Consider the following 26128-nt stretch of genomic DNA (forward strand, 5'->3'; position numbering starts at 1 on the left):
AGAAGGGAGCAAGAGAGAAGCAACAGAAGCCTTGGGGGGTGGCGGGGACGAGGGGCTCCAACAGGCCTCAGTTGTGCATTTCCTTCCAGGTACAAAGTGAGTTTGCAAATATAGGGCCTGATGCCCGAAGGAACAGACACAGGCAGCAGTGACGTGCCCTGGCCCCTTCTCATGGCACCACACAGCGCCTGGCACAGAGCCTGGCCCCCTGGGTGGAGTGCTGCTCCCTTGGGGACACAGGGCAGGGACACCTGCTGTCGCTGAGGGGCATGACATGGCGAACAACCGGTCCCCCCCGTCACGGGCAGAGCAGGCCCGTGCTCCCTGTCTTCCCTGGCAGCAGGCCCGGGCACAGAGGTGCAGAGGGAGCAGCCGGCGAACCCTCCCCTGGCCTCCTCAGGGTCTGCCCTGCCTCGCCCAGCCTCTGCCCCACCAGCTGATGGAGAGCGCCCACAAAATCCACACCCAGACATTCCTGCCTTGATTTGGGGGTGGGGGTGGGAAAGGCACATCTGATACTCTAATACGGGAGTATCGTGGAGCAAATGCATTCCCACCCCAACTGGGGGAAGCGGGAGGCTTCTGTTCCCCTAGGAACTGCTGTGACTCCCGTCTCCATGGAAACGAGCCTGACCGGAGCCAGCTCTCAGCAAAGCCGGCTGGGGCACCGGGCAGCCCCCCTGTGTGATGTGGGCAGAGCCGTTCTCTCCAAGAATGTCCCTGACAGGCCCCGGGGGGGCCCCAGAGCACAGCGAGGGGAAAGGCCTGCCCTACTGGGGGGCACCCAAACTCAGCCCCCACAAGGACAGCAGGCCGCCTGGTGTGATCTCACCCCAACTCCATGGGTCCCCCAAAGGAGGTGCCCAGGGGGTGGGGCCCCATGCCCAGGAGCCGGTGGGCTCTGGCACTGAACATTCACCCAGGCAGTCGGACTGAGGCTTTGAAGTGGGGGACGGGGGGTAAAGGGGGGTCCGGGGGCCGGGCCCCACATGGCCCCAGGCCCCAGCACAGCTGGGTTATGGCTGTGACGGCCGCGTGGGCTCAGAAGCAGAGCTGAGAGCTAAGCCAGAGGGCCGAGCACTGTGAAGGCAGACGGGGAGGAACAGGGAGCCCGGGAGGAAGTGTGGGCGCATGAGAGATCCGCTCCGGGGGCGTCTGCATCCGGACTGCGGCTCCCTGCGGGAGGGGAGGTAGGTGGGCGCAGGCGGAGGAAGACGAGCTTTTCGCAGGATTCTGTTAGAATTCTGTTCTCTGGGCAGCTCCAACCACACGAACTCCGTCAAACCCCAAAGAGGCGAAACCCCGCGTCAAAGCAGCAGCAGTGGTGGCTGGGCGTCAGAGCAGGTGGGACCCTTCTGGCAGGGAGAGAGAGAAGGGCGGATTCTCCCGTAGGACCCCAGAGCTCTCTGCAAGGGGATCTGCCCGCCTATCCCCAGCCCAGGCACTTTGGGACCTAGGGAAAGACTGGATTCCCCCGGAAATCTGTCCTGCTGGAACCACTGAGCATGACCTCATTTAGAAATGATCTCATCAGATGTGAGGAGCTAAAATGAGATCCTCTAGATATTAGGGGAGGGGGGCCGAAACCCAGGGACAGGTGTCCTTGGGAGTGGTAACACGGGCACATGGAGAAGCCAGTCGTGCGACTCCCAGGCCCAGACTGGGGGGATGGGGCCAGCAGCCAAGGGGTGCAGGCGGTGACCAGCACCCCGAAGCTGGGAGACACACTGGTGGCTGCTGAGAACCAGGAGGGGGTCCGGCCCGGCCGGCACTTTGGCCCCTACAGGTCTCTGTGTGGTCCTAGAGGTCCCTGGTCCCCTTAACTGGCATACGTCCCCCCTCACGGGACCTTACCCCTGCCCCGGCACCGGAGACCAGGAAAGCCACAATGGTCCGGGTTGAATGAAGGTGCCGAGAGTGGCCCGGGTCCCTGACACAGGGGCTGAGCCGTGTCTGGGCGCAGACGGGAACGGGGTGCGACGCCCCGTGCCTGCAAACCACCACCAACCCCCGCCCCGCCGCCCAGATCCTGCTCGTTTCCCATTCGCAGACTCGGGAGAGAATCAGTGCGTCACGTGGCTGGGGAGACGGTTCCAGGAGGGACGCGGTGGCGGTGGCACTGCCATCTGGCCGGCACACACGCAAAGGCGTGTGCTGCGGCTCTGCGTGGCTGCTGGCAGCATGGGGACAGCCAGGGCCTTAAGAGCAGGCCGGGCCACCCCCACCCGGCCCCTCCGCCAGGCCCCACAACCCCCACTGACCGGCCAGAAAAGCACTTTGTTCTCATTCAAGCCAAAAGGGTGTCACCTCTGCTCTCCCACACTCAGACACAAGATTCCAGTGGCAACACAGAACCGTGATGGGGTGCTGAGAGCTCAGGGCAAAAAGCATCTAATTAAGCCTGATTCTGTCCTAGGCAATCCAGAAAGGCTGCCTAGAGGAGGCACTGCCAGAGAAATTCTTAAAGAATGGACAGCAATAGCCAATCGAGGGGCTGCAGTCTATGAACGGGGCATCTGTGAACCTTCACAGCCACCCTAAGAGGGAGACTGTTGTACTTATTAATCAATCTTTAATTTCACCAATTTAATGAAGGGGGGTTCACTAATGACATTTTTTTTGTGTGGTCCTGGGGACTGAATCAAGCACGGAGGCACATCCCACGGCGAGTTGGGGGTTCCTGGGACTGAATGACTGAAGGGAGCTTCTGCCCCTGCCCCCAGCAAACATTCCTGACTGAGCACAGTGGGGTGTGCCAGCAAGGGGCGGGGGAGGGGGCAGGGGGCTGGCACGGTGGCAGAGAGGAAGGTGGGGGCAAGGAGGTGAGCCCTGAGGAGCAGGGCAGGCCAGATGGTGCTGAGGCTCGTCCCTGAAGGGAGCTGGGGTCCCCCGACCCCGTTGGAGAAGCACCTTCCCTGAGGAGCAGTCAGGGGTTCAGGGACACAGGGCTCGGCTCTATCTGTCTAGCGAAAGCCCGTGCCAGAAAGGCTACAGTTGGGGGGGGGCCCAGGGGACAGATGAGGAGCCGAGGTGCTGGGAGCCCCATGGCAGAGGCTGTGGGCGGGGCGGATCGCGGGACACGGGGGCCGGAGAACCATGCGGTGTCCTGGTGGGGTACTCCTGTCACACACGTGTGGGTGCTGGGGCCGGTCTTCCTTTGCCGGGCTGGGTGGGGTTTGACCAACCCAGGGTTGGTGCTCAGGGGCTATTTCTGGCTCTGTGCTCAGGAGTCACTCCTGGCCGTACTGGCAGGATTCAAGCCGGGGTCAGTGGCCTGCAAGGCCAGGGCCCGACCTCCCTGGTCACTTCTCTGGAAAGGAGGCGGAGGCAGGGGCTGGTGGCTGGCCTGACTTCCGGGAATTACAGTGACCGCCACATGCTGTCCCCCAGTCTGTGTGGCTCCTGGACTGCGGGTCTCCGGGCCAGAGGCCAGTCTCAGGGGCACGCTGTGGGGCGCGGGGAGCAGCCAGGACAGCCCACAGAGGAGCCCAGAGATGGGCAGGGGCAGCTCTCGGCCACACAGCAGCAAGTGGGCAGGGACCGGCAAAAGAGAGACCGTGCCCGGGCAGGAGGACAAGACGAGGACCCTATCCCCGCCCTCCCCAGCTCTTCCCTCGGATCCCGCCCACGCTCTGGGCCCCTTCCTGGCTTCATGCTCCAGTGTCTCCCTGGGGCAGCTGACCCCGGGGTCCCAAGCCCCGCAGCTTCGGGAGGCCCTGCCTGGGGACCTCCAGCTGAGGGGAGAGAGGTCAGTTCCACCCATGCAGAACGGCCCTGTAGAGGGAGGCCCAGGGCCTGGGCCAGGAGGCTCCGAGCCCACAGCTCTGGGGGGCTCCAGAGAGGTGCCGAGTGGCCCGGCTGGGCTAACAGACACCTTATGGGGGCAGGGGGAGTTGGGGCAGCAGGGACAAACCCGTAAAGGAATTAAGCAGAGAGCAGAATCTTCCAGAAGGGCAGGACCCCTGGGGGCGGGGAGAGGAGGAGCAGGATGGGGCAGGAGGCACGGAGTGAGTGACTTGCCGGCCTGGAGGAAGGGCCTGGAATGGTCAGGACTGGGCCTCCGGATGCTGCATCTCCTCACTCCCCGCCGGATCTCACGAAAGGCCCCTGGCCCTTATTCTGAGTCCCTCGGCTTCTCCGACCACTGCCCTCTCACACGCACCCACTGAATGAGGCCTGTCCTGGTTGGTGATGGCTGGCTCCTCTGGACTCACCTCCACACCCCCCAAACCCCGGTTTCCTCTCCACCACACCACCTTGCAGTGAAGCCCCCGAAAGGCAGGGCGCCAGCCTGACGAGCCTGCCATCCTAGCCTAGTGCCAGGGAGCCCCACCAATCACTCATCTGTTCAGCGGCTCGGGAGAGAAATGCCAGCCTGCCGGGGCGTCGGGGCGTCGCTTCACTCTGCCTCCCTGGCTTGGCACCGCCCGAGGCAGCGTCTCAGCCAGACAGACAGAAGTCTCGTTTCCCCCCCGGGCGCCTCTCACCCAGCCGGAAGGCTGAACTGCTCCCGCTGCCGAAACACCCCACCGCATCCCTGCGTCTGGGTGCGAGAGCCCAGCCGGGAGGAACAGAGCAGGAGCCAGGGAGTGAGCGCAGGGGGCTGGAGCCCAGGCTTGGCGGGGTGGGGAGCCCTCGGCGCTGCCAGGATGGTCCCGAACACCAAAAGTAGAAAAGAAAGAAAAGAGGAAAAAGGAAAGGAAGAGGAGGGGAGGGGAAGGGAGGGGAAGGCCAGAGAGGGGTGGGAAGGGGAGGTCAGCGAGACAGTGCAGGGGTTACAGCACTGCCTTGCACGCAGCTGACCCCAGTTCAGTCCCTCGCACCACCTACGGTTCTCCCAGTGCCCCAGAGCGACCCCTGAGCACAGAGCCAGGATCGAGCTAGGCTTAGTTGGATGCAAAAGTCAAAGGATAAAAGAAGAAAAAGCAAAACAAAGCAGACCAGCGGGCGGAGGCAGCTGGCCTGGAGCCTGGAGCCTGGAGCACTGGCCCTGAGGGGGCCCCAGCGAGCACCCAGCCTGCCCAAGTCCAGCAGCTTCCCCACACATTTTGTCCCACTGGGGTCTCCCTGCAGCCCCAGGAAACGGGCACCATGTCCCCATCGATTCAGAGAGGCAAACCAAGGGCAATGACGTCACGTCTGCCACCAGCCTGAGCTCACCGGAGAGCGTGAGTTACTGCCCGCGGTCACGGCCATGACCGGCTCTGGCCGGGGGCCAGGCGGCCTCACGCCGACAAGCCCCGTGTTTGCTGGCCCACAGGCCCGGCACCTGGTGTTCAGCCGGTGCAGCACGGGGTCAGGCCCGGCTGTGTCCGGCGAGGATGTGGCCCCCTTGCAGGAGGGAGACCCCTTCTCGCTCCCCCCACATTGCTGATTCCTGGTTCTGTGCCAGGGAAATGATCTCGTTTCTGCCTCGACTCTGCTTCTTTCTGGACTTGGTTTGTTCTTTACTTGCACAGGGAAGGAGGCGTCCCCAGCCCCGGTGTGGCTTCCCACCTGCCCCAGAGCAGAACTGCTGCTGCTGCGAGCAGCCAGGAAGGGGTGCGGAGGGAAGAGGGAGCAGAGGCGTGAGCAGGAGGGCACAGCCGGCCCAGAGGGGGTGGCTGACACTAGGGCACCCAGGCGCCTTTCTGGCCCAGGGTTAACTCCTGCTTCCCTGAGATGCCCCAATGTGCTGCTTTAAACCTCTCTGCTGGGGTTGGAACGATAGCACAGCGGGTAGGGCGTTTGCCTTGCACATGACCGACCCGGGTTCGATTCCCAGCAGCCCACATGGTCCCCTGAGCACCGCCAGGAGGAATTTCTGAGTGAAGAGCCAGGAACAACCCCTGCACATCGCCGGGTGTGGCCCAAAAGCAAAATAAATAAGTAACCTCTCTGCTGTTGCTCTTGGGGGTGCCAGGGGGAGGAGGTGGGCACTGGGCTGTTACAAAGCTCCCTTCTGGCCCCGAGCAACTGCCAAGATGCCATGCGTCCTGGTCCATGTCTCAGGACGGGGCGGGGGAGGGGGTGCAGGGGGGCAGGCTGCAGGAGGGCTGCCTGAAGGTGGGGGTCTCCAGCCTGTCAGGAACCGGTCAGTGTGATGCAAGGCTCATTTAACAGCCGGCCAGCAGCTCGCCTGGGGTGGGGGGTCTTGACCCAAGTCCAGGAGGCTGCATCCGTGGGACAGTGACCTGCGCCCCAGATAGGACGCGGGGGGCGGGGAAGGGGGTTTAGGGCACAGCCTTGGCAGCGAGGAGCAGCTGCTCCCTGGGCCGGGCTCGTGGCAGGGGCTCAAGCACCGAACTGGGGGGTGGGCACAGGGTGCTCTGGGCTCCTCCTCTGGATACGCCCTTGGAAATGGGCTCCCGGCTGACCCCTGGCCCCGGGGTGGCTCCTTCAAGGCTCTGTGACATTAGGACAAGAACAGATTCTCCGGGCAGGGAACAGAGGGGTCCAGGCCGCCCCTGCCCCCCCCATGACCCTTCCCCCAGCAGCCCAGAGCCCAGGCAGCTCAAAGCTCCATCCGCACCCGCCACATCTGAGAGCACGCTCAGGGCCACGAGCCCACTCCAGCTCCTCACCTCCAAACCCAGCCCCCTGCCGACCCCTGGGTGGGTGAGCTGGGAAACTACCCTTCCCTCTAGGTGAGCCGGGCTGAGGGGAGGGAGACCGGGTGCCAAGCACGGGAGCCGGCTGCCGGGAAGAGCTCAGCAGCAAATACAGCGCCTGCCCCGTGACAAGGGAGGCCTCGAGCGTAACCCCCAGCACGGCTGCCATGCACCCAGCGTGGTCCCCGCGGCTGTCCCTCTGCTGTCTGAAGCCCTGGCACCGGGCAGTGTGTGATCTCCCGCACACAGTATGACCTCAGTGTTCCATTTTGGAGGCACCCCCGCCCTAGCACGGAAGGTGTCCTTGCTCTATTTGATGGACCTCTTTGTCTCTCCTACTCGCAGGTTTCCTGGGCAAAACTATTGACTTCACTAGGGAAAAAAATGAAAGAAAAAAAGAAAGGGGCTGGTGTGATAGCACAGCGGGTAGGGCTTTTGCCTTGCATGTGACCGAGCCCAGGTTCAATTCCCAGCATCCTATATGATCCCCCAAGCACTGCCAGCAGTAATTCCTGAGCACAGAGCCAGGAGTAACCCCTGAGCATCGCTAGGTGTGGCCCAAAAGCAAAAAAGAAGAAAGGAAGAAAGAAAAAAGGAAAGAGGAAAGGAAGAAGAGAAGAAGGAAGGAAAGAAGGAAAGAAAGAAGGTAAGAAGAAAGAAAGAAGAAGAAAGAAAGAGAAAGAAAGAAAGAAGAAAAGAAAGAAAGAAAGAAAGAAAAGAAAGAAAGAAAAAGAAAGAAAGAGAAAGAAAAGAAGAGAAAGAAGAAGGAAGAAGGAAGGAAAGGAAGAGGAAGGAAGGAAGGAAGGAAGGAAGGAAGGAAGGAGAAGGAAGGAAGGAAGGAAGGAAGGAAGGAAGGAAGGAAGGAAGGAAGGAAGGACAAAGAATGCAGCTTCACCCTCTCCACCCAACTCTCCAGCACGTTACAACACCACAGTGAGAAGTGTGCAACCCCAGGCAAGAACTACAACCGTGTGGACACAGCCCCCAGCCATCACAGGTACAAGAGGGCAGGGGGGTCAAAGAGAGATCAAGGACAGGAGCACGTGCTTTGCACACAGGAAACCCGGCTTCAAGTCCCAGCACCTGGGGCCCCCTGAGCCAGTAGGCAGCCTCAGAGCATGGCTGAGTGTCCCCAAGCAACAAACCAATAACAAAGGGGATTCCTCCCTTGTTGGGGAGTTTCCTTCCCTTTCCTCTCTCCTTTCTGATAAACAACTTTCTGTTCCCCCAAAATAAATAAATGGAGTGACCTGAAAGATAATACAGTGGGTAAGGTGCTTGCCTTACATGCAACTGACCCTGGTTCGGTCCCTGACATCACATATGGTCCCGAGACCCACCAGGAATGGTCCCTGAGCGTAGAACCAGGAGAAGCCCCGAGCACTTCCCAGTGTGGCCAAACCCAAAAAAACTTAAAAAGTAAAATACATTTTTTAAAAACGGAAGGAGGAAAAAACACATCTGGGGTGCCTCTGATATTCTCCGCCCTTACCTAGCTGTGGGGGTGGGGATCTTCAGCCCAGACAGATAGACAGACAGTACTGATGGGCAACACAACCATCAAGTGACTTCAGAATCGCCAGCGGGACAGGGGTCCGCAACAGTGCAGAGACAAAGGCCCAGCCTAGACCCCAATCACAGCCTCCTAAAGGTGCCTGGCACCCCATAAGGCCCTCTGAGCTCCATCGGGAGTGATTCCTGAGTGCAGAGCCAGGGTAAGCTCAGAGCACAGCCGGGGTAATCAAAAACCAAAAAAATGAAAAAATGAAAAAATAAAATAAAGCAAAAATAAAAACAAACATTTTCCCTTTATAATATTCTTTGCCACACCCAACAGTCCTGGAGGTCGGGGGCGACTTGCCTTGCACACAGTCGGCTCAGGTTTGACCCCTGGAACCACACAGGGTCCTCCATGCATTGTGAGAAGTGATGCTTGAGCAAGAGCCGGGCGTAAGCCCTGAGCACTGCCAGTGTGGCCCCACACCAAATATATGTATGTATGCACATTTATGCACACACATACGATGCCATGAGCATTCTTCCTGCCTCCAGGGCTTCTGTTCCATTCCCAAACTGTCAAGCTTTCCTCAAGAAATTTCCTATAAATATTTACAAATATATGCCACACCTTCGCTTAGCATCAACCCACACCAGGAACAAGACGTGAAGGCCACACGCGTGTGCCCAGGAGAGACGGCGCCTCAGGCATGCTGGAAGGGTGAGGCGCTAGAGTTTAGAAGCCTCCATCTTGCTGGTGGAGATTCTAGGTTTTGCCCCTACTTTCCTGATGCATAAACAAACCTGCGTGTCTTTTAGGATGTACCTTTGTGCATGAGTGTGAATCCCCAGGAGGAAGGCGAGTGATGGGGCTGGAGCGATAGCACAGCGGGTAGGGCGTTTGCCTTGCACGCAGCCAACCTGGGTTCTATCCCCAGCAACCCATATGGTCCCCTGAGCACTACCAGGAGTAATTCCTGAGTGCAGAGCCAGGAGTAACCCCTGTGCATCGCCAGGTATGACCCAAATGCAAAAAAGAAAGAAAGGCGAGTGGGGTGTAAACCTCTGGTAAATACTGACACCACATGCGCCAACGGGGCTGAGCCAGGTGCAAAGCCCAGCGTGCCCTGCTGCCCGCAAGGTTCGGGAACGCAGCACCAGCCCACTCGACGTCCCGTGTGAAAGCTGAGCAGCTGTCACAGTCAGAAAGGGCGGACGTTGTTTTCATGCTCCCTGACTGACTGGTCTTTGCATTCTTTTTTCCAAGTCCTAAAAGAACATCAATATTCTTTTCAAAAGTTTTTCTAAATTAAGGCAATTGATTTTTGGCCACATATATTGCAAATTATCATTTGTCTCTCTTTGACTCTATGACATTTTTTGTTTCTTTTCCCCTTCCTTTCCTCCTTCCTTTTCTCCTCCCTCCCCCTCCCTCCCTCCCTCCCTCCCTCCCTCCCTCCCTCCCTTCCTTCCTTCCTTCCTTCCTTCCTTCCTTCCTTCCTTCCTTCCCTCCCTCCCCTCCCTCCCTCTCTTCCTTCCTTCCTTCCTTCCTTCCTTCCTTCCTTCCTTCCTTCCTTCCTTCCTTCCTTCCCTCCCTCCCTCCCTCCCTCTCTCCCTTCCTTCCTTCCTTCCTTCCTCCCTCCCTCCCTCCCTCCCTTCCTTTCCTTCCTTCCTTCCTTCCTTCCTTCCTTCCTTCCTTCCTTCCTTCCTTCCTTCCTTCCTTCCTTCCTTCCCTCCCTCCCTCCTTCCCACACCCAGAGGTGCTCAAGACTTGCTCAGGGATCGCCCTCACTCTGCACAGGGATCACTCCTGGGCCAGGACAGCAGGCTCAGGGGACCATATTTGGCCCTAAGATCATGTTAGTCACCTTAGACAGAACACAGGTCTGCCACATACAAGGCAAACTCCCTCCCACTGTACCACGTCTGTAACGCCCCCACTCTTTTTTCACTACAATTGTCAGGGCTTCCTTCCTTTCTCCCATTTCCTCTTTCCTTTCCCTCTTCTTTTTCTCCTCTTCTCCCTTCCTTTTTCCTTCTTTACTTTTTCTTTCTCTCTTTTCTAATATTTTCAAATCTTTCCTTCTTTTTTTTCTTCTTTTTTTCTTCTTTTTGGGTCACACCTGGCGATGCACAGGGGTTACTCCTGGCTTTGCACTCATGAATTACTCCTGGCGGTGCTCAGGGGACCATATGGGATGCTGGGAATCGAACCCAGGTCGGCTGCATGCAAGGCAAATGCCCTACCCGCTGTGCTATCGCTCCAGCCCCCAAATCTTTCCTTCTTAATCCTCTCTAGAATTACTTTGATATATGGAATTTGATAAGCCTTGTTTTTCCTCCAAGGGCTAGAGAGTTCTTACAGAGTTGCATTTTAATAATTCATTTCCTGTCCAGAAGACAGGCCAGAGGGCAAACCTGGCAGGTGCAATACCTGGAGTGTGATCCCTGGCGCTATGTGTTCCATTCCAGCACTTCTGGAAGTAGCCCTAGGGCCCCCAGAGCACTACTTGGGGGGGTCCCCGAAAATCCAGCTTTCTACATTGGAGTTGTTATACCCGGATGTGTCCCTGACTCTGCACTCAGGGATTACTTCTGGCAGGGCCGGGGGGACCATTTGTGGTGCTGGGGATAGAACTCAGATCGGCTCCGTACAAGGCAAGTGCCTCCCCACTGCACTGTTGCTCCAGCCCTCATCTTCCCCCTTTCCATCTTCCTATCTGTGTGCGCACACACAGATACATACATTAAACCACGTCAAGGAATTTCCATCTGGTCCCATTAAATGAGAGTCAAAATCAGAGACGAATGTTGAAATTGATCTAATGCCTTGAAGGCATTTTTGGCATTTCTTAAGCTGTTTGTTTGATGTTTTAAAATCTCCCTTGAACTATGTCTGTTCAGCTAGAGTTAATCAAATCTCTGATATTGAATCTCTAATTCTGGAATGTAATCCCACTGCTTGCAGTGGGTTCTTTTCATTAAACATAATGCTGTATGATTCTATTCATTGTTAATTTTTTATTTTTGCTTTGGAGGCAACCCCCTGCTATATTCAGGGTTTACTCTTGGCTCTGCACTCAGGAACCACTGCTGGCAGTGCTCGGGGGACCATACGAGGTGCTGGGGATAGAACCAGGCTTGGAAGCATGCAAGGGAAGTGCCTTTACCTTTGAAGTATCTCTCCAGTTCCTTTGCTGCTACCAAGTTATAATATTTACACCGATATTCATGCATGGGATTTTTTAAAGTCATACTTTGTGTTATCTTAACGCTGTACTGGCTCCTTAGAATAATGTGGAATCCTTGTGTACTGATGATCTGGCACTGTTGGTACAGTTGAAATGATATGGGAGTGACCTGTCCCCTGAAGGTCTGGGAGGCACCAGAAGCCGTGATAGATGGGTGCTGGGGGTGGGAGGGCGAGTTCTATCAACACTCAGCTCCTTTCATCATTATTGGTCCATGAGGGGTTTCTACTTCCAAAGTCCAACTGATGATGTCTTAGAAAACTGGGGCAGAGTAGCTGGAAGCCTGCTTCATGAGCGGAGGGGAGAAGGCAGATGGAATAGAGAAGGGATCACTAAGAAAATGATGGCTGGAGAAACCAGTTGGGATGGGAGATGCATGCCGAAAGTAGATAATGGACCAAACATGATGACCTCTCAGTGTCTGTGTTGCAAGCTATAATGCCCAAAAGTAGAGTATAGGGAATATTGTCTGCCATGGAGGTGGGGGGGAGGGTGGGAAGAGGGGGTGCGTACTGGGGATGTTGGTGGTGGGGAATGTGCACTGGTGGAGGGTTGGGTGTTTGATCATTGTGAGATTGTAACCCAAACATGAAGGCTTGTAACTATCTCACAGTGATTCAATAAAACTTAAAAAAAAATTTAAAAAATAAAAGAAAACTGGGGCAGAGACATAGTATAGTGTTAAGGTGCTCGCCTGGCAAGCAACCAAGCCCAGTTTGGTCCCCAGCACTGCAGACCATCCCCAGAATACCACCAGGAGTGACCACTGCGCACACAGCCAAAGAAGTCCCTGAACACTGCTGCCCAACCACCGGCCCCCCAACAACAAAAGGAAAATGATGTTTCCACTGGTTTTCAGTTAAATATGCGTATGGCCGAGTACAGTATCCTCCAGAATTAATTTTATTTTCTCTGCATCAGTGTTCAACTTCCCCATTTTATTTTAAACAGGGGGGCCACACCCAGCAATGAACAGGGGCTATTCCTAGCTCTGCATTCACAAGTGCCTCCAGCAGTGCTTGGTGCCAAGGGTCAAACTGGGGCTGGCTGCATTGCAAGGCAAGCACCTCAACCCCTAGATGAGTTCTCTAGTCCCTATTTCCCAGAATTCAATGTTCAAGTTCATATATTTAATTTATTCCTCTCCTAACCCCCATAATATTACCCAAGCAATGAAATCCCAAACTGCCTGATTTCTTTTTTTTTTCCAGGAGCCTCTTAACTCTGGACACAGCTCAGAAATAGAGGAGCGGGAGTCGGGGACCAGGGATGGGGAAGGGATGAGGAAGGCAGCTTAACTCACACACTTCTTTCAACACCCACTGAGTCTCCAAGGAGAGGCAAGCCCAGTGGCTGAAATTCACGGACACACTGGTACCCACCCCCACGCCCACCTTATGGGGCGCCCTCGGGAGCGCAGTGGACCATGTCCCCACCCTGCTGAAGCCCCCACAGCCTTACCCACACCACATGCCACATGCCACCATGCCACAGCCTAAGGCCTAACTTCATAGCGTCACTAAGAATCTCTGCAGACACATCCAGTTTTACAGATCCTGAAGTTTCTGGACTTCTGCATTCCACAATACTGAAATTCCAGGAGGAGCACATCAAATTAGATGGGAAAGTAATGTTAGAAGCCAACAAAACTCAACGAAAAGCAATTACACAGAAGGCTCAATTAGTGACGAACAACAGCTCATTAAATCCTCAAAGACTTAACCACCCTGTGGTGAGATGTAACTGTAGCACTGTCGTCCTGTTGTTCATTGATTTGCTCAAGCGGGCACAAGTAATGCCTCCGTTGTGAGACTTGTTATTGTTTTTGGCATATTGAATACGCCACGGGGAGCTTGCCAGGCTCTGCCTGTGCGGGCGGGATACTCTGGGGTATCTTGCTGGGCTCTCCGAGAGGGACGGAGGAATCAAACCCTGGTTGGTCTCGTGCAAGGCAAACGCCCTACCCACTGTGCTATAGCACAGCAAGATATAACAATTTCCACAAATTTTCTTCTATGAAATATTTTTGATAATCCCTCTAGCCATTTGGTTGTAGCAATGTAGCACTGTCATCCCACTGCTCATGGATTTGCTCGAGCGGGCACCAGTAACGTCTCCATTGTGAGATTTGTTGTTACTGTCTTTGGCATATCGAATACACCATGGGTAGCTTGCCAGGATACCATGGGAGCAGGATACTCTCGGTAGCCTGCTGGGCTCTCCAAGAGGGACAGAGGAATCAATCCAAGTTGACCGCATGCAAGTCAAACGCCCTACCTGCTGTGCTATCGCTCCAGTCCTGCATTTGGTTGTAACAAGCAATATAAAACAAAAAGTATTTGTGTGCCTGATAAGGGGGCAGGTTTGGGGAAGAGTGTGGAAAATGGGGACAACGGTGGAGGGAAGTTGACTCAGGTGATGGGATTGATACTGGAGCATCGAATGCCTATAACAAATGCTTCATGAACAATTCTGTAAACCACTATGTTTAAATAAAGTAAAATAAATAAAAATAAACATTTTTAAACCAGGAAAGAAAAAAAAAAGATGGTGTTGGGGGTAGGCAGGGCGGCAATACCTCAGGCTTCGTTAGCTCATGTGATCAAATCACAAACTCAGTCCCAGGGTCGCCCCCCCTCCACATGATCCTTTTAGATCCCTGACCTATAAACAAGTATGTGATCTCCGGCGTGCAAGTGAGCACTGCAGCTAAGAGCGTGAGCACACACCCAGAGTGAGGACCGACCCAAGGGTGCCAGCACATGAATCAAGTGTGTGCAATCCTCGGTCCTCATGACAGCAAAGGAAGGAAAAGGGAAAGAAGAAATTTAAAGCGCTAGGGAGAGACAGTACAGCAGTGAAGGAGCTGGTTTTGCATACAGTTGACGCGGGTTCGATCCCCTACACACCATATGGGCCCCCCCAAGCCCACCAGGAGTGATTCCTGAGCACAGAGCCAGGAATAAGTCCTGAGCACTGCTGGGTGTGGGCCAAAGAACAAAGCAACGAAGTGCAGAGTGCCCTGCTCGCATGTCCCCTGGCTCGATCTCCCACACTGAGTGCCCCCCGCCAGCGCCCCTCCAACACCAGCTGCCTCCTGCTCTTACAAACTTCCTCTCCTCCCCTGCGCCCAGAGAAGCTGGCACCTTGCTTTTGACATCACCGATTTTTTTTCTGTTTCTGCTTTATGGTTTTCGGACTACAAGGAGTAGCACTCAGGGGTCACTCCTGGCTCAGTGCTCAGGGTCACTCCCGGTGGTGCGCAGGAGATCATGCAATACCAGGAAATGGACCCAGGCCACCTGTCTACAGAGCCTGCACTTGGCCCATTGTGCACAAATTTCTTCTTTAATTTTGAGCATATGAAACATACCAACGTTTCAAAGAATATAACCAACTGAATTTTAAAATGTCAGTCTTGGGGCTGGAGCAACAGCACAGCGGCTAGGACACACGGCCGACCCAGGTTCAATTCCCAGCATCCCATATGGTCCCCTGAGCACCGCCAGGAGTAATTCCTGAGTGCAGAGCCAGGAGTAACCCCTGTGCATTGCTGGGTGTGACCCCAAAAAAAGCAAAAAAAAAACAAAACAAATAAAATGTCAGCATTCTGTCACTTTTGCTTCCAATCATAATATGTCAGGGGCTACTGACAAATCAGAAGTCCTTCATTCGGGGCTGGAGCTATAGTACTGTGGGAAGTTGTTTGCCTCACACACAGACAATCGGGGTTAGGGCCTCAGCATCCCATATGGTCCCCTAGCACCTTCAAGAGTAATTACTGAGTGCAGAGCCAGGAATAACCCCCGAGCATTGCCAGGTGTGATCCAAAAAGAAAAATAAAAATAAGAAGTCCTTCATTTCCCAATTCCATTCCCTTTCTCCCTATCCAAAAACCCTTAAGAATGAACTTTGTAGGAATTGCAGTGTGCTGGCAACATAAGTCACAGAAAATACTTGTGACTTTCATTAACATGTAACATTCACAGTGATATTGTCTTGCAGTTTCCTTTTGGGAGCACTATTATGTTTGAGAGGTATTAATGTTGATACAAAGTATATATTAACATATATACTATGTTGATACAAAGTATATATACATTTATTAGCAGAGTGGATAGGGCATTTGCCATACACACAGCTGACCCAGGTTCGATTCCTCCGTCCCTCTCGGAGAGCCCGGCAGGCTACCAAGAGTATCCCACCAGCATGGCGGAGCCTAGCAAGCTACCCGTGGCGTATTCAATATGTCAAAAACAGTTAACAAGAAGTCTCACAATGGAGATGTTACTGGTGCCCGCTCGAGCAAATCTGTGAACGGGACAACACTGCTATAGTGCAACAGTGCATTTCAGTTCTATCAAGGCACCTGGCAGTGCCTCAAGCCTTAATCCTGGCCCTGTACCCAGTGATCATTCCTGGCAGTGATTAAGGAACCATATGAAATAATGGGGATCAAATGTGTCACTGCATGCCAGGCAAACACCTTCCCCACTGTGGTATCTCTCTGGCCTCAATTATACATATTCTAATGGCTTTGAGTCATTAAGGCTTTGGTCACTCTATGTTTATAGGTTTTAGAAGTATGGAGGTTGACATAAGGTACGTTGAAGACAAGGTTGGCAAAACCCTCATAAACCCTCTGTTTCATGTCGAAAACAGAGATAAACAAATGGGACTACATTAAACTAAAAAGCTTCTGCACCGCAAAAGATACAGTGACCAGAATACAAAGACAATCTACAGAATGGGAAAGGATATTTACCCAATGCCCATCAGATAAGGGGTTGATATCAAGGGTATATAAAGCACTGGTTGACCTCTACAAGAAGAAAACATCCAACCCCATCAGAAAATGGGCCGAAGAAATGAACAGAAACTTTCCCAAGGAAGAGATATGAATGGCCAAAAGGCACATGAAAAAGTGTTCTACATCACTAATCATCAGGGAGATGCAGATCAAAACAACCATGAGATACCACCTTATACCACAGAGACTAGCACACATCCAAACGAACAAAAGCAACCACTGTTGGAGAGGATGTGGGGAGAAAGGGACCCTTCTACACTGCTGGTGGGAATGCCGACTGGTTCAGCCCTTTTGGAAAACAATATGAACAATTCTCAAAAAATTAGAAATTGAGCTCCCATTTGACCCAGCAATACCACTGCTGGGAATATATCCCAGAAAAGCCAAAAAGTATAGTCGAAATGACATCTGCACTGAAATGTTCATCGCAGCACTGTTTACAATAGCCAGAATCTGGAAAAAACCCGAGTGCCCTAGAACAGATGACTGGTTGAAGAAACTTTGGTACATCTATACAATGGAATACTATGCAGCTGTTAGAAAAAAATGAGGTCATGAACTTTGCATATAAGTGAATCAACATGGAAAGTATCATGCTAAATGAAGTGAGCCAGAAAGAGAGAGACAGACATAGAAAGATTGCACTCATCTGTGGAATATAGAATAACAGAGTAGGAGACTAACACCCAAGAATAGTAGAAATAAGTACCAGGAGGTTGACTCCATGGCTTGGAAGCTGGCCTCACAGTCTGGGGAGAGGGCAATTCAGATAGAGAAGGGAACACCAAATAAAATGTGGTCAGAGGCCATGTGGGGGAAGGGTGATGCGGGCTGAATGTAGACTAGAGACTGAACACAATGGCCACTCAACACCTTTATTGCAAACCACAACACCTAATTAGAGAGAGAGAACAAAAGGGAATACCCTGCCACAGTGGCAGGGTGGGGTGGGGGGAGATGGGATTGGGGAGGGTGGGAGGGATGCTGGGTTTGTTTGTGGTGGAGAATGGGCACTGGTGAAGGGATGGGTTCTGGAACTTTGTATGAGGGAAACATGAGCACAAAAATGTATAAATCTGTAACTGTACCCTCACAGTGATTCACTTATTAAAAAATAAACAACTAAATAAGTAAATAAATAAAAATAAAAGTATGGAGGTTGAGACCACCCTTGTGACTTTCAGGAACCGCTTTCCTTGGACTGGGAATCGTCTCTTGTTTCCCAGAGCCGTTAAACACCTAGATGTGAAACCGCTGGCTATAAAGTACAGTTTTAGTTTTTAGTTTTTAACTGCCATTGCCACAATGTCTCCTGCACTTTGTCGTGTGCTCAGCCACTGGCCCAGCTCCCCAGCCGGGTCCCAGCACTTGGTCCTGCCTTTACCACAGTAGTTCTAATGCTGTTGTCATTAAGTGTTGGCTCACCTATTGGCCCCTTCCCAGAGAATGGCTGCAGGGCAAGGCATGCACATGTGTACATGTGTGTCTGTGTGTGTCTGTGTCTGTGTGTGTCTGTGAGAGGGAGGGAGGGAGAGAGAGAGAGAGAGAGAGAGAGAGAGAGAGAGAGAGAGAGAGAGAGAGAGAGAGACTGGTCAACTTGCTCCCTGTCCAGCAGAAGAGACAAACTTAAATGGGACAAGTGCCACAAAGACTTTGAGACTGCCTCTGGCTGGCATCCAGGGAAGACTTCGTGGAGGAGGTGACGATGTATTGGGCTTTACCTGCCTCATGAGAGGGGGAGAAGGCAGCTAGAATCAAGAAGGGATCACTAAGAAAATGATGGTTGGAAGGATCGGTTGGGATGGGAGATGTGTGCTGAAAGTAGATAAAGGACCAAACGTGATGGCCTCTCGGTATCTGTGTTGCAAATCATAATGCCCAAAAGTAGAGAGAATGTGGGAAATTGTCTGCCAGGGAGGTGGGGGGGGGGAGGGTGGAAAAGGGGGGCATACTGGGGACACTGGTGGTGGGGAATGTGCACTGGTGGAGGGATGGGTGTTTGAACATTATACAATGTTCTATTGTATAATGTATAATACAATTGTAACTCAAACATGAAAGCTTGTAACTGTATCTCACGGTGATTCAGTAAAATAAATTTTTTTTTAAAAAAGGGCTTAAACTGGGCTTTTAGAGAGTAGGTAGGGAGAGTGAACAGATGAACAGGTAAGTCTGGGGATACAGGAGGCCTGGGCTGGGAGCAGGAGGTAGTTCCAGACAGGACAGAACACACTTGCTTTTTGAAGGGTGGTGATTGCTGGCATGTGGATGTTGTGACCAGGTGACCCGCAGCTCCTGGTACTGAGCCAATGGGATGCGGGAGGGAGGGAGGGCCTCTGAGTGCAGGATGGGGAGGGAGCAGAGAGACAGGTAGACTGGAAAAGGGAGTTTGGGTTAATCCACAGGGGGCCCCCCAGTGGGTTCTGGGAGCCAGAGGAAGTGAGTGAGGAGGTTGGAGGAGGACTCAAAGACAAGTACTCCAATGGGCAGGCAGGATGCTGGGCACCAGAAGGCCAGCTCAGGGCCAGCCTCTGTTGCTGAGGGGCACAGACGGGGGAGGGGGGCACGGCACCCGCCCCCTGGGCCATCCCTGCTGAAGGGCTTGGTGTGGGGTAGGCTGGAAAGCCTCTCCTCCCATTCTCCCGCTGCCCGTCAGCAGTGCCCGGCCCTGGGCACGCTGCCCAGGACGGAGGTGAGAGGAGAAAACTCATGCCCATGGCCACTTCCAAGGTCTTGCTCTTAAGCCACTTCAGCAAACCACCCTCTCCCCGCCCGCCCCAGAGCAGGTGGGCAGGGCTGGCTGTGCAGGGAGGAAGAAAAAGACCCGGGCTGACTTCTGCATGTTAGTGTGTGCAGACATGGATGCTCGTGAGTATGCTCATGAGTACACGAATATGTGCATGCGTGTGTGTGTGCATGCTCGCACACAGGTGATTGCATGTACATGTGTGCGTGTGGTGGTGGTGGTGGTTGTGGTGGTGGTGGTGGTGGTGGTTAGCATTTTAAGCCCTCTGAGCCTCAGTTTTCTCGTCCATCAGATGGGCTCGTACAGTCCAGAACACCAGCACCTGAGGTCCGGGCCCTTCTCAGCACCTCGGAAACTCTCCCCAACGCCGCACGTGAGCTTCCCTCCCAGGAGGGACCCGGCCCTGCCGTGGCCTGTCTGCTGTGCTGCTGGGCAGACACTCCCCTACGCCTGGCACCCACCGCGCCCGCTCTGATGGGAATCGGACCAGGTCCAACGGGAACAGCTGAGTTCCAACGTGCCCGCGCAGTCGTGGGAGATCAAATATTTAGAGGGGATCCCAGTTGGCAGTCACAGGCCGATGCCACCCTTCTGCTCCACCCCACCCCACAGAGTGGGAAGTGGCTACGGAGGCGACAAAAGAAAAGTGTTCCCAGGACTCATGTGTGCTTTGTCCCCAGGCTTCGTGTCCTCAGCAAGCCCAAGGCTCCCCTTGGGGGGGTCAGGGTGAGTCTGGTTGCCCACAGTGCCACTGGCAGCCAGTGACCAAGTGGGGCCGCTCACCACGAATTCATGAAACCTGAAGCAGGAGAGCCCCAAATGACGGCCACTTCCTCTGCCAGAGTCCCCATAAACCCGCAGGCCAGGGGACCAGGGACAGCGGCCTACGGCTGGTCACAGAGATGAGAAGAAGGCGCCTGTCTCCTGGGCACCTTTCCTGGGGGAGGGGTCTCCATGGGGAGGGGGGGCTGGCTTTCCTTCAAGAAGCTTGTGCCACAGGTCCCCGTGGACCCCTTCCTGGGCATGCATGATGCCACGTGGCAGGCACATGGGCGTTGGGACACATCTGTGCCCCTGCTGGCTCTTCACCCACCCCCAACCCACTTATCTCCAAGGCATCATGGGAAAGGCCAAAAGGAGCGGTGCAGGGGTGGGGTGGGGGGGGTGGGATTCTCCCTGCTGCTCGGGCTCGCCCATCTTCCGCTCTCTCTGAGAAGATGGCTCCTCACCAGGAGACAGGAACTGGTGGCAAACAGCGGGACGCCGCCTGCCCATCCCCACTGTGTCTGCCTGTCTCAGCACCAGCCCCGGGTGTCGGCAGGACAGCAGCTGGCAGCAGGCAGCTCGGGGGCACGCCAGCCCTGGGCTTACAGACCCCCCCCCACACACACACACAAGGCCCGGCACCATCCAGACAGACCTAGGACAAGACCCATGGCCTCCGCAGCTGCCCGCAGTGACCCAGGCAGTCTCGGCTTAGCTCCCCGCCCCTCCCCGCCCCTGCAACACTCCCGTCTCATCCTCACATCCCTGGAGCACTTCCTGGCACACGTGGTGCAACAGCCAATTCCTGGGCGGGGGCCCTGAAAACCACTGGCTCTCCCAGGACACGAAGAGGGCCAGGGAAGGCCAAGGAGGCGCCCTGAGAGCAGCTGGCGTCCCGGAAGCCCCGCACTGGCCCTCAGCGGCTTCCCCCCAGCCTGGAGCACAGCAGGCCTGGCCCTGAGCACCATGTGCAGGCACTGGCTGCACCCTGCCACCAGGGCAGACGGCGCCCACAACTGGGTCCCTCCACCAGGAAGAAGCCGGGCAGGGTCCGCAGGGTGCTAGGGTCCTGCGGGCAGAGCCCTGTGAAGGGGGCTGTGGAGTCTGCAGGGAGCTGGGGGAGGGTTTCCTGGGGCCGACAGTGAACAGAGAGGGAGGCAGCATCCTCCAGAGAAGCACAGCCTGGGAAGTGGATCATGTCACCCGAGAGACACTTCCCATCTGCAATAAACCCGCCACAGTCTCCCACCCTCCCGGGAAGGTGTTTCCATGACCAGCTGTCAGGGAGGGAAACTGAGGGCAGAGTACCAAGCACGCCATGGGGCGCCGGTCCAGGAGTCAGGGCTCAGCTCTGCAAGTTCTTCTCAGCAGGGCTCAAGTTCGTCCCCACTAGACGGGAAAGACCCCACCACCTGCCTCCCGAGACCAGGGGGCAACGCCTCCCTCCTGGAAAGGGGTGACAAGGATTCCTGGGGGCCACCAGCGGGGAGCCGGACACAGGGTCCTCCCTTATTTTTACTTTTTATTTTGGGGTTCATGGTGCTCAGGGCTGACTCCTGGCTTTGCACTCAGAGATCACTCCTAGCAGGCCTGAGGGAGCCATATGGGGTGCCAGGGATCGAACACCCAGGCCAGCCGCATACAAGGCAAGCACCCTCCCCCTGGACCGCCTCTCCCAGAGTGCTTTGGTGCCGAGGCTTCTGTCCGCTCAGTCAGCCTCGCTGCTGGTTCCAATCTGGCTTACCGGAAACCTCCCCCCTCCACCACACACCCCCACAGGACACCCCAACGCAGGCTGTGGTGTCATCAGGGACCCATTTTGGGGGCTGGGGGACTCAGAGGGGCTGCAACAGCCACGGGCGAGGGGCGCGAGATGTCAGGCAGGCAGAACGCAGGCTCCCTTTTGGGGTGCTGTCAGGGAGAGACCGTGGGCCCCTTCCTCCGCTGCTGGCACCAGGGTGGGCACCGGAGGGGCTGCTGCCCCCAGCCCTCAGGAATCCCCTGTCCTGTGGGACTAGGGTGGGAAGGCGGGCGCGTGACTCTCGCTTCCCTCTTCTGGCTACCCCTGCCCCAGGGACCAGAAAGCACTTCCCGGTGGAGGAGGCTCCAGAGCAGAGAGCATCCTTCCCAGGCGCCCCCCCGCCCCCGCATGCCCCCACATCCGGCACACCCAGGCTGTGTCTCAGGGTCTTTCCCGGGATGACCCCAGCAAGCAGGACCTGAGCACAGGGAAGAAAGAGGCTTGGGACGGCTCCTGCCTCCATTCTGTGCCCCCCATCCTGCCACCTGCACAACCAGACTGGCTCGAAAAATGCCGAAGCTCCCCCTGCCCAGGCCCCCCTGGGAGGAATTCTCCAGCCCGGACAGGAGGAGAACAAGGAGCGCTCAGGGCATCTCCCCTCAGAGAGCCACAGACGCCACCTCGCCTGACTTCCCCACAGGACTGGGAGAAGGGACAAGTTTAGGATGAGTCCCCAGACAGGCTGGCCGGCCACGCGGGCTCCCAGCCCCCCTCTGAGTGGGGGGAGGAAAGTCCATCTCCTGGTTCCCTGGCCTGCGGGCAGAGCTGAGCGCCTCCCCTGGAAGTCTGGACCGAAGTCTGGAACCGCTGCCCACCGAACTCCCATTCTCTCCTGAACCCCCAGAAGAAGACCCCGGCCCCCTCTGCTCCCCCTTGGCCGATTTTCTCCTGCTCCCAGACACTTGTGGTCCCTGCCACGTTCGCACACATGCCAGCCAGCGCCACCCCCCCCCCCCCAGAAGCTGGAACTCCGTCCCCCCTCTGCAGCGCGGGGAGGATCCCAGACGGAACCAGAAGTCGGGGCGCAAAACATGGTCCCAGGGGGGCACAGCGGACTGGCAGCAGGACTCTGACCGGCCTGCTCAGCGACCTTGGTGAGCCCACGGCCCCCGTTTCCCCAAGACCATCAACCACCCCACCCAAAGTTGGCTCTCTAGCAGGGCTGGGGGGCTCCGAGCCTCGCTTCTGAGAAGCAGACGAGGAAAGGGAGCAGGAGGGGGGCTGGGAGGGAGCCGGGAGCCCCGCGCCAGGACCAGAAGGAGCCGCCCACGGAGCATCGATGCTGCCTGACTCCAACCCCAACAACACACACCTGGGGAGGGGGTGCGGGGGAGGGAGGCGCCCCTGACCATCCCGGCCGCTGCCGGCGGCGGACACCGGGGTTGCGGGTCTGGAGCCGCAGCGCCCACCCGGCGGCGGGGTCCCGGGCTCGCCCGCTGCCCACCTTCCTTCCCCCCACCCGGCGAAGGAGGTGGGCCAGAAGGGGCCCTCCCGGGCAGGAAGGGCGGCAAGAGAGGGTGGCGCAGTCTCCCCCTGCCCCCACCCCTCCCAGCCCGGGAGAGCCGGGGTCCCGCGGTCCCTCCGCACCCTCCGCCCCGGCCCAGGACCCCGAGCGGCCGCCGCGACCTCCCTGTCCCCGCGCCCGCCCCGCCGCGCTCTCACCTGCCGGAGGCTGCGGGCCACGAGACACCGGCCGCACCTGGCCAGGGGCTGCCAGCGAAGCCCCCCGCTGCGTCAGGGCGGGCGCCCACCCCGGCCCCGCCCAGGGCTGCTCCGACCCGCGGGGGAACCCGGCCGACAGGCTCCTCCACAAAGGCCCAGGCTCCGCCCCAGACCTGCAGCCGCCAGGAACCGTCTGCAAATTACCGCACGCACGCACGCACGCGGCGGACGGTCCCTCGCGGCAGCACCCTCGGACGCTGCCCAGCTCCGTCACCCTCCCGTCCTCACCCCGCCCCCGCCCCCTGCAGTCCCCCACCTTCCGGGCCTCCCCAACTGCACCAGCCCAGATAAGCTACACAAACAGGGGGGAGCGGCTCCCCCTTCCCACCCCGTGCTGGGCCCCGACTTCGGCCCCCCGGAAGGTGGTTGGTACCCAGTTCCGCCCCTCCTTCCTTCCCCAGCGAAGGAAAGATGGACACGTTGGTCACTGGCTGCCCTGGGAGGCCCGAGGAAATGGGTTGGGTCATTCCCAGTTTGCCCTGGGCCACTCTTACAGGTCTCCAGGACCATCAATGTCCGGGATACTAGAGGTGGGGGGTGCGGAGGGGGTTGCCCTGGGTCCTAAATCCCCAAAGATGCTTGTGCAGAGAAGCGGGCAGTGAAAACCGCCTCTGCCACTCTCTCCTAAGCAGGGCTGGGCACGCTGATCTCATAAACATCCTCCAGCCCCTGCGGTGCCGTAGCTAACGGGAAGGGGCTGCCGTGAGTCTCGCAAGTGACTCAACAGCTTCAGGAGAAACCAGGCTGCCCGAGCCCTTAGCTCAGGCAGCAGAATGAACTCCAGGGCCCTGAGAAGTGCATCTTTCTGGGGTGGGTGTCCAGCAGCACAGCGTCCATTCCCTCCACCCTCCCAGGCGGCCATCCCATGCCCATCCCTGCCTCCCACCCCAATTCCAGTTACCCTTCCCCACACACACACACGGAAAACCTAGATTCTGCTCAAATCCCAGTTGGACAGCATCTGAGGGTCCCATTTCTTCATGGACTCATCAGTTCACTCAAGGGGTAGGACGACTTCTGGGTGCCTTGTTCAGTGGCAGCAGGGATCAGGAGAGTGGGGTCCAGCCCAGGAACCTGTGTGTCCTATGCAAGCCTCAGTGATTTTCCTGATCTCCCTGACTTAGTCACTTTCATCTGCAATACTAAAAAACAAACAAACAAACAAAAAAAACGAGCTATTTGGGATCTAAGTAGTACTTCTGTTACTTTCTGATGGACAACTCAGAGCTTCGTTCTTTGCATAGATTTAAAAGTAGATAGGGGGCTGCCGTTAATGACAACCTTAAAGGGTGGTTGTGAGGATTAAATGAGATCATGTCTGTCAAGTAAATAAATTGCTGTTGCTCTTGTGGTTCTATTGTGGGAGACAGTGGAGTCTGAGCTGAAGCAGTTTGTGATTTTCCTCTGCCTCCTTATTCTAGACCCAGCATCCAATCCCAGTGTGGAAGGGCCCGTGGGGAGGGGTCTGGGGCTAACAGCTTTTCCTCTAGAAGGACCCTGTGTGGAGCAGAAAGAAGGTGGCCTTTTGGATCCAGTGGAATCATGGTTCTCAACTGGGCTCCGCCCCTTGTGGGCTGAGCTCATGCAAGTTACTTCACCAGGCTGCGATGAATTTCCGCATCTGTACAACAGGTGCCACCAAGCAAATCAAAGGAGCTCCATCACCGCGTCTACCTCCTTGAGCTGCGGTGAGTACGAAGCACTTCAGGGGCTCGGCGCGGGTTCTCAGACACAGAAGAGGCCTAATTGGCGTTCATCCTTCTGACGCTTCACGGAAGGACTAGGATGGGACGGAGGGAACACCCTAGCACTGAAATCCCGGCACTCCCTGAGTACGTGTCCTATGAGGAGCCTGTGGCAGGGCAGGGGGCGGGGGGTTGCTTCTGGCACAAACCCAGAGTCCTTTTTAGCAACTCTTCAAGTGGCTTTGACCAAATCACCATCCACAGAGAACCTGTGTTTCTCGCCTCCCTGGTGAGCACCCGTCTCTGAGCATGCCCTAGCTGAAAGTTGCATTGGAAGCAGGTTGTGAAGGATCGCAAGCCATGGCCTGGGAGTTTGACTCTGACCCAGTCGGCATAAAGGAAGCTCTGGAAGGTCCGGAGCAGCAGCCAGAGGAGAAGAGTTTGAGCCCACATCCACCCCGTTGCTGGAGATTCGAGGCAGCCGCGAGGGATCCAGGGGGAAGAGTTTAAGCATTGTCTTAAAGGGAGCAGCACAGCAGAAGCCACAGAAAGGCCAAGTTAGCCGTCCTGGCTGAAAGATGACCCCAGAGTCCCACCAAGCGCCAGGAAAGTGGGCCTGGTCAGTGATAGGTAGAGGCTATGGGTGTGAACGGCTGAGACTCAGTGGCAGCAAAGTTCCTCTGGTCGGTGGGCGCTGAGAGCATTGCTCATGCTGCCCCACTCCTGTGCACTGAGGCAGGGGCGCTGGAAAGGTAAGAGCAGCGATTGTCTCTGCAACAGCTTGATAGTCTCCAGCGTCTGGCCTGGGAACATACTCCAGAACCACAAAGAAAAGGCCTCTGCAAACCATCATTTAAAACTGGGGCTTTGGGGGGGTAGAGCGATAGCACTGCGGGTAGGGCCTTTGCCTTGCACGCAGACGACCCGGGTTCGATTCCCAGCATCCCATATGGTCCCCTGAGCACCGCCAGGAGTAATTCCTGAGTGCAGAGCCAGGAGTAACCCCTGAGCATCGCCGGGTGTGACCCCCTTCCCCAAAAAATACAACCCTGGGGCTTCTGGGGGCTGGAGAGATAGTCCAAGGGACAAGGACTTGCCTTGCACGCATCCCCCAGTTGGATCCTGGTACCATATATGGTCCCCTGCGCACAGAGCCTGGAATAACCCCAGAACACGATCAGGTGTGGTCCAGTTCACCTCGAGCCGCAAAATAAGTCAATAATTTTTAAAATAAGCAAAAGCAGGTGTTTTTCTGCAGAGG

At 56.1% G+C, this 26128-nt stretch overlaps 1 protein-coding gene across 3 annotated transcripts in view; it reads right to left on the reverse strand.

Annotated features, from left to right (window-relative positions):
• TMEM63C (transmembrane protein 63C) overlaps positions 1 to 23338 on the reverse strand; it is an 80962-nt gene extending 57624 nt beyond the window's left edge. For 2 of the 3 annotated variants that reach the window (XM_055131324.1, XM_055131322.1), the window contains exon 1: positions 23123 to 23334. The gene's annotated coding sequence lies outside the window, so the exon portion shown is untranslated. Of the gene's footprint in view, positions 1 to 23122 lie in introns of all 3 variants that reach the window. The other variant, XM_055131325.1, reaches the window with a different exon arrangement.
• Positions 23339 to 26128: the final 2790 nt, after the last annotated feature.

The sequence above is a fragment of the Sorex araneus genome, chromosome 3, assembly GCF_027595985.1.
Source record: "Sorex araneus isolate mSorAra2 chromosome 3, mSorAra2.pri, whole genome shotgun sequence".
Taxonomy (NCBI): Eukaryota; Metazoa; Chordata; class Mammalia; order Eulipotyphla; family Soricidae; genus Sorex; species Sorex araneus.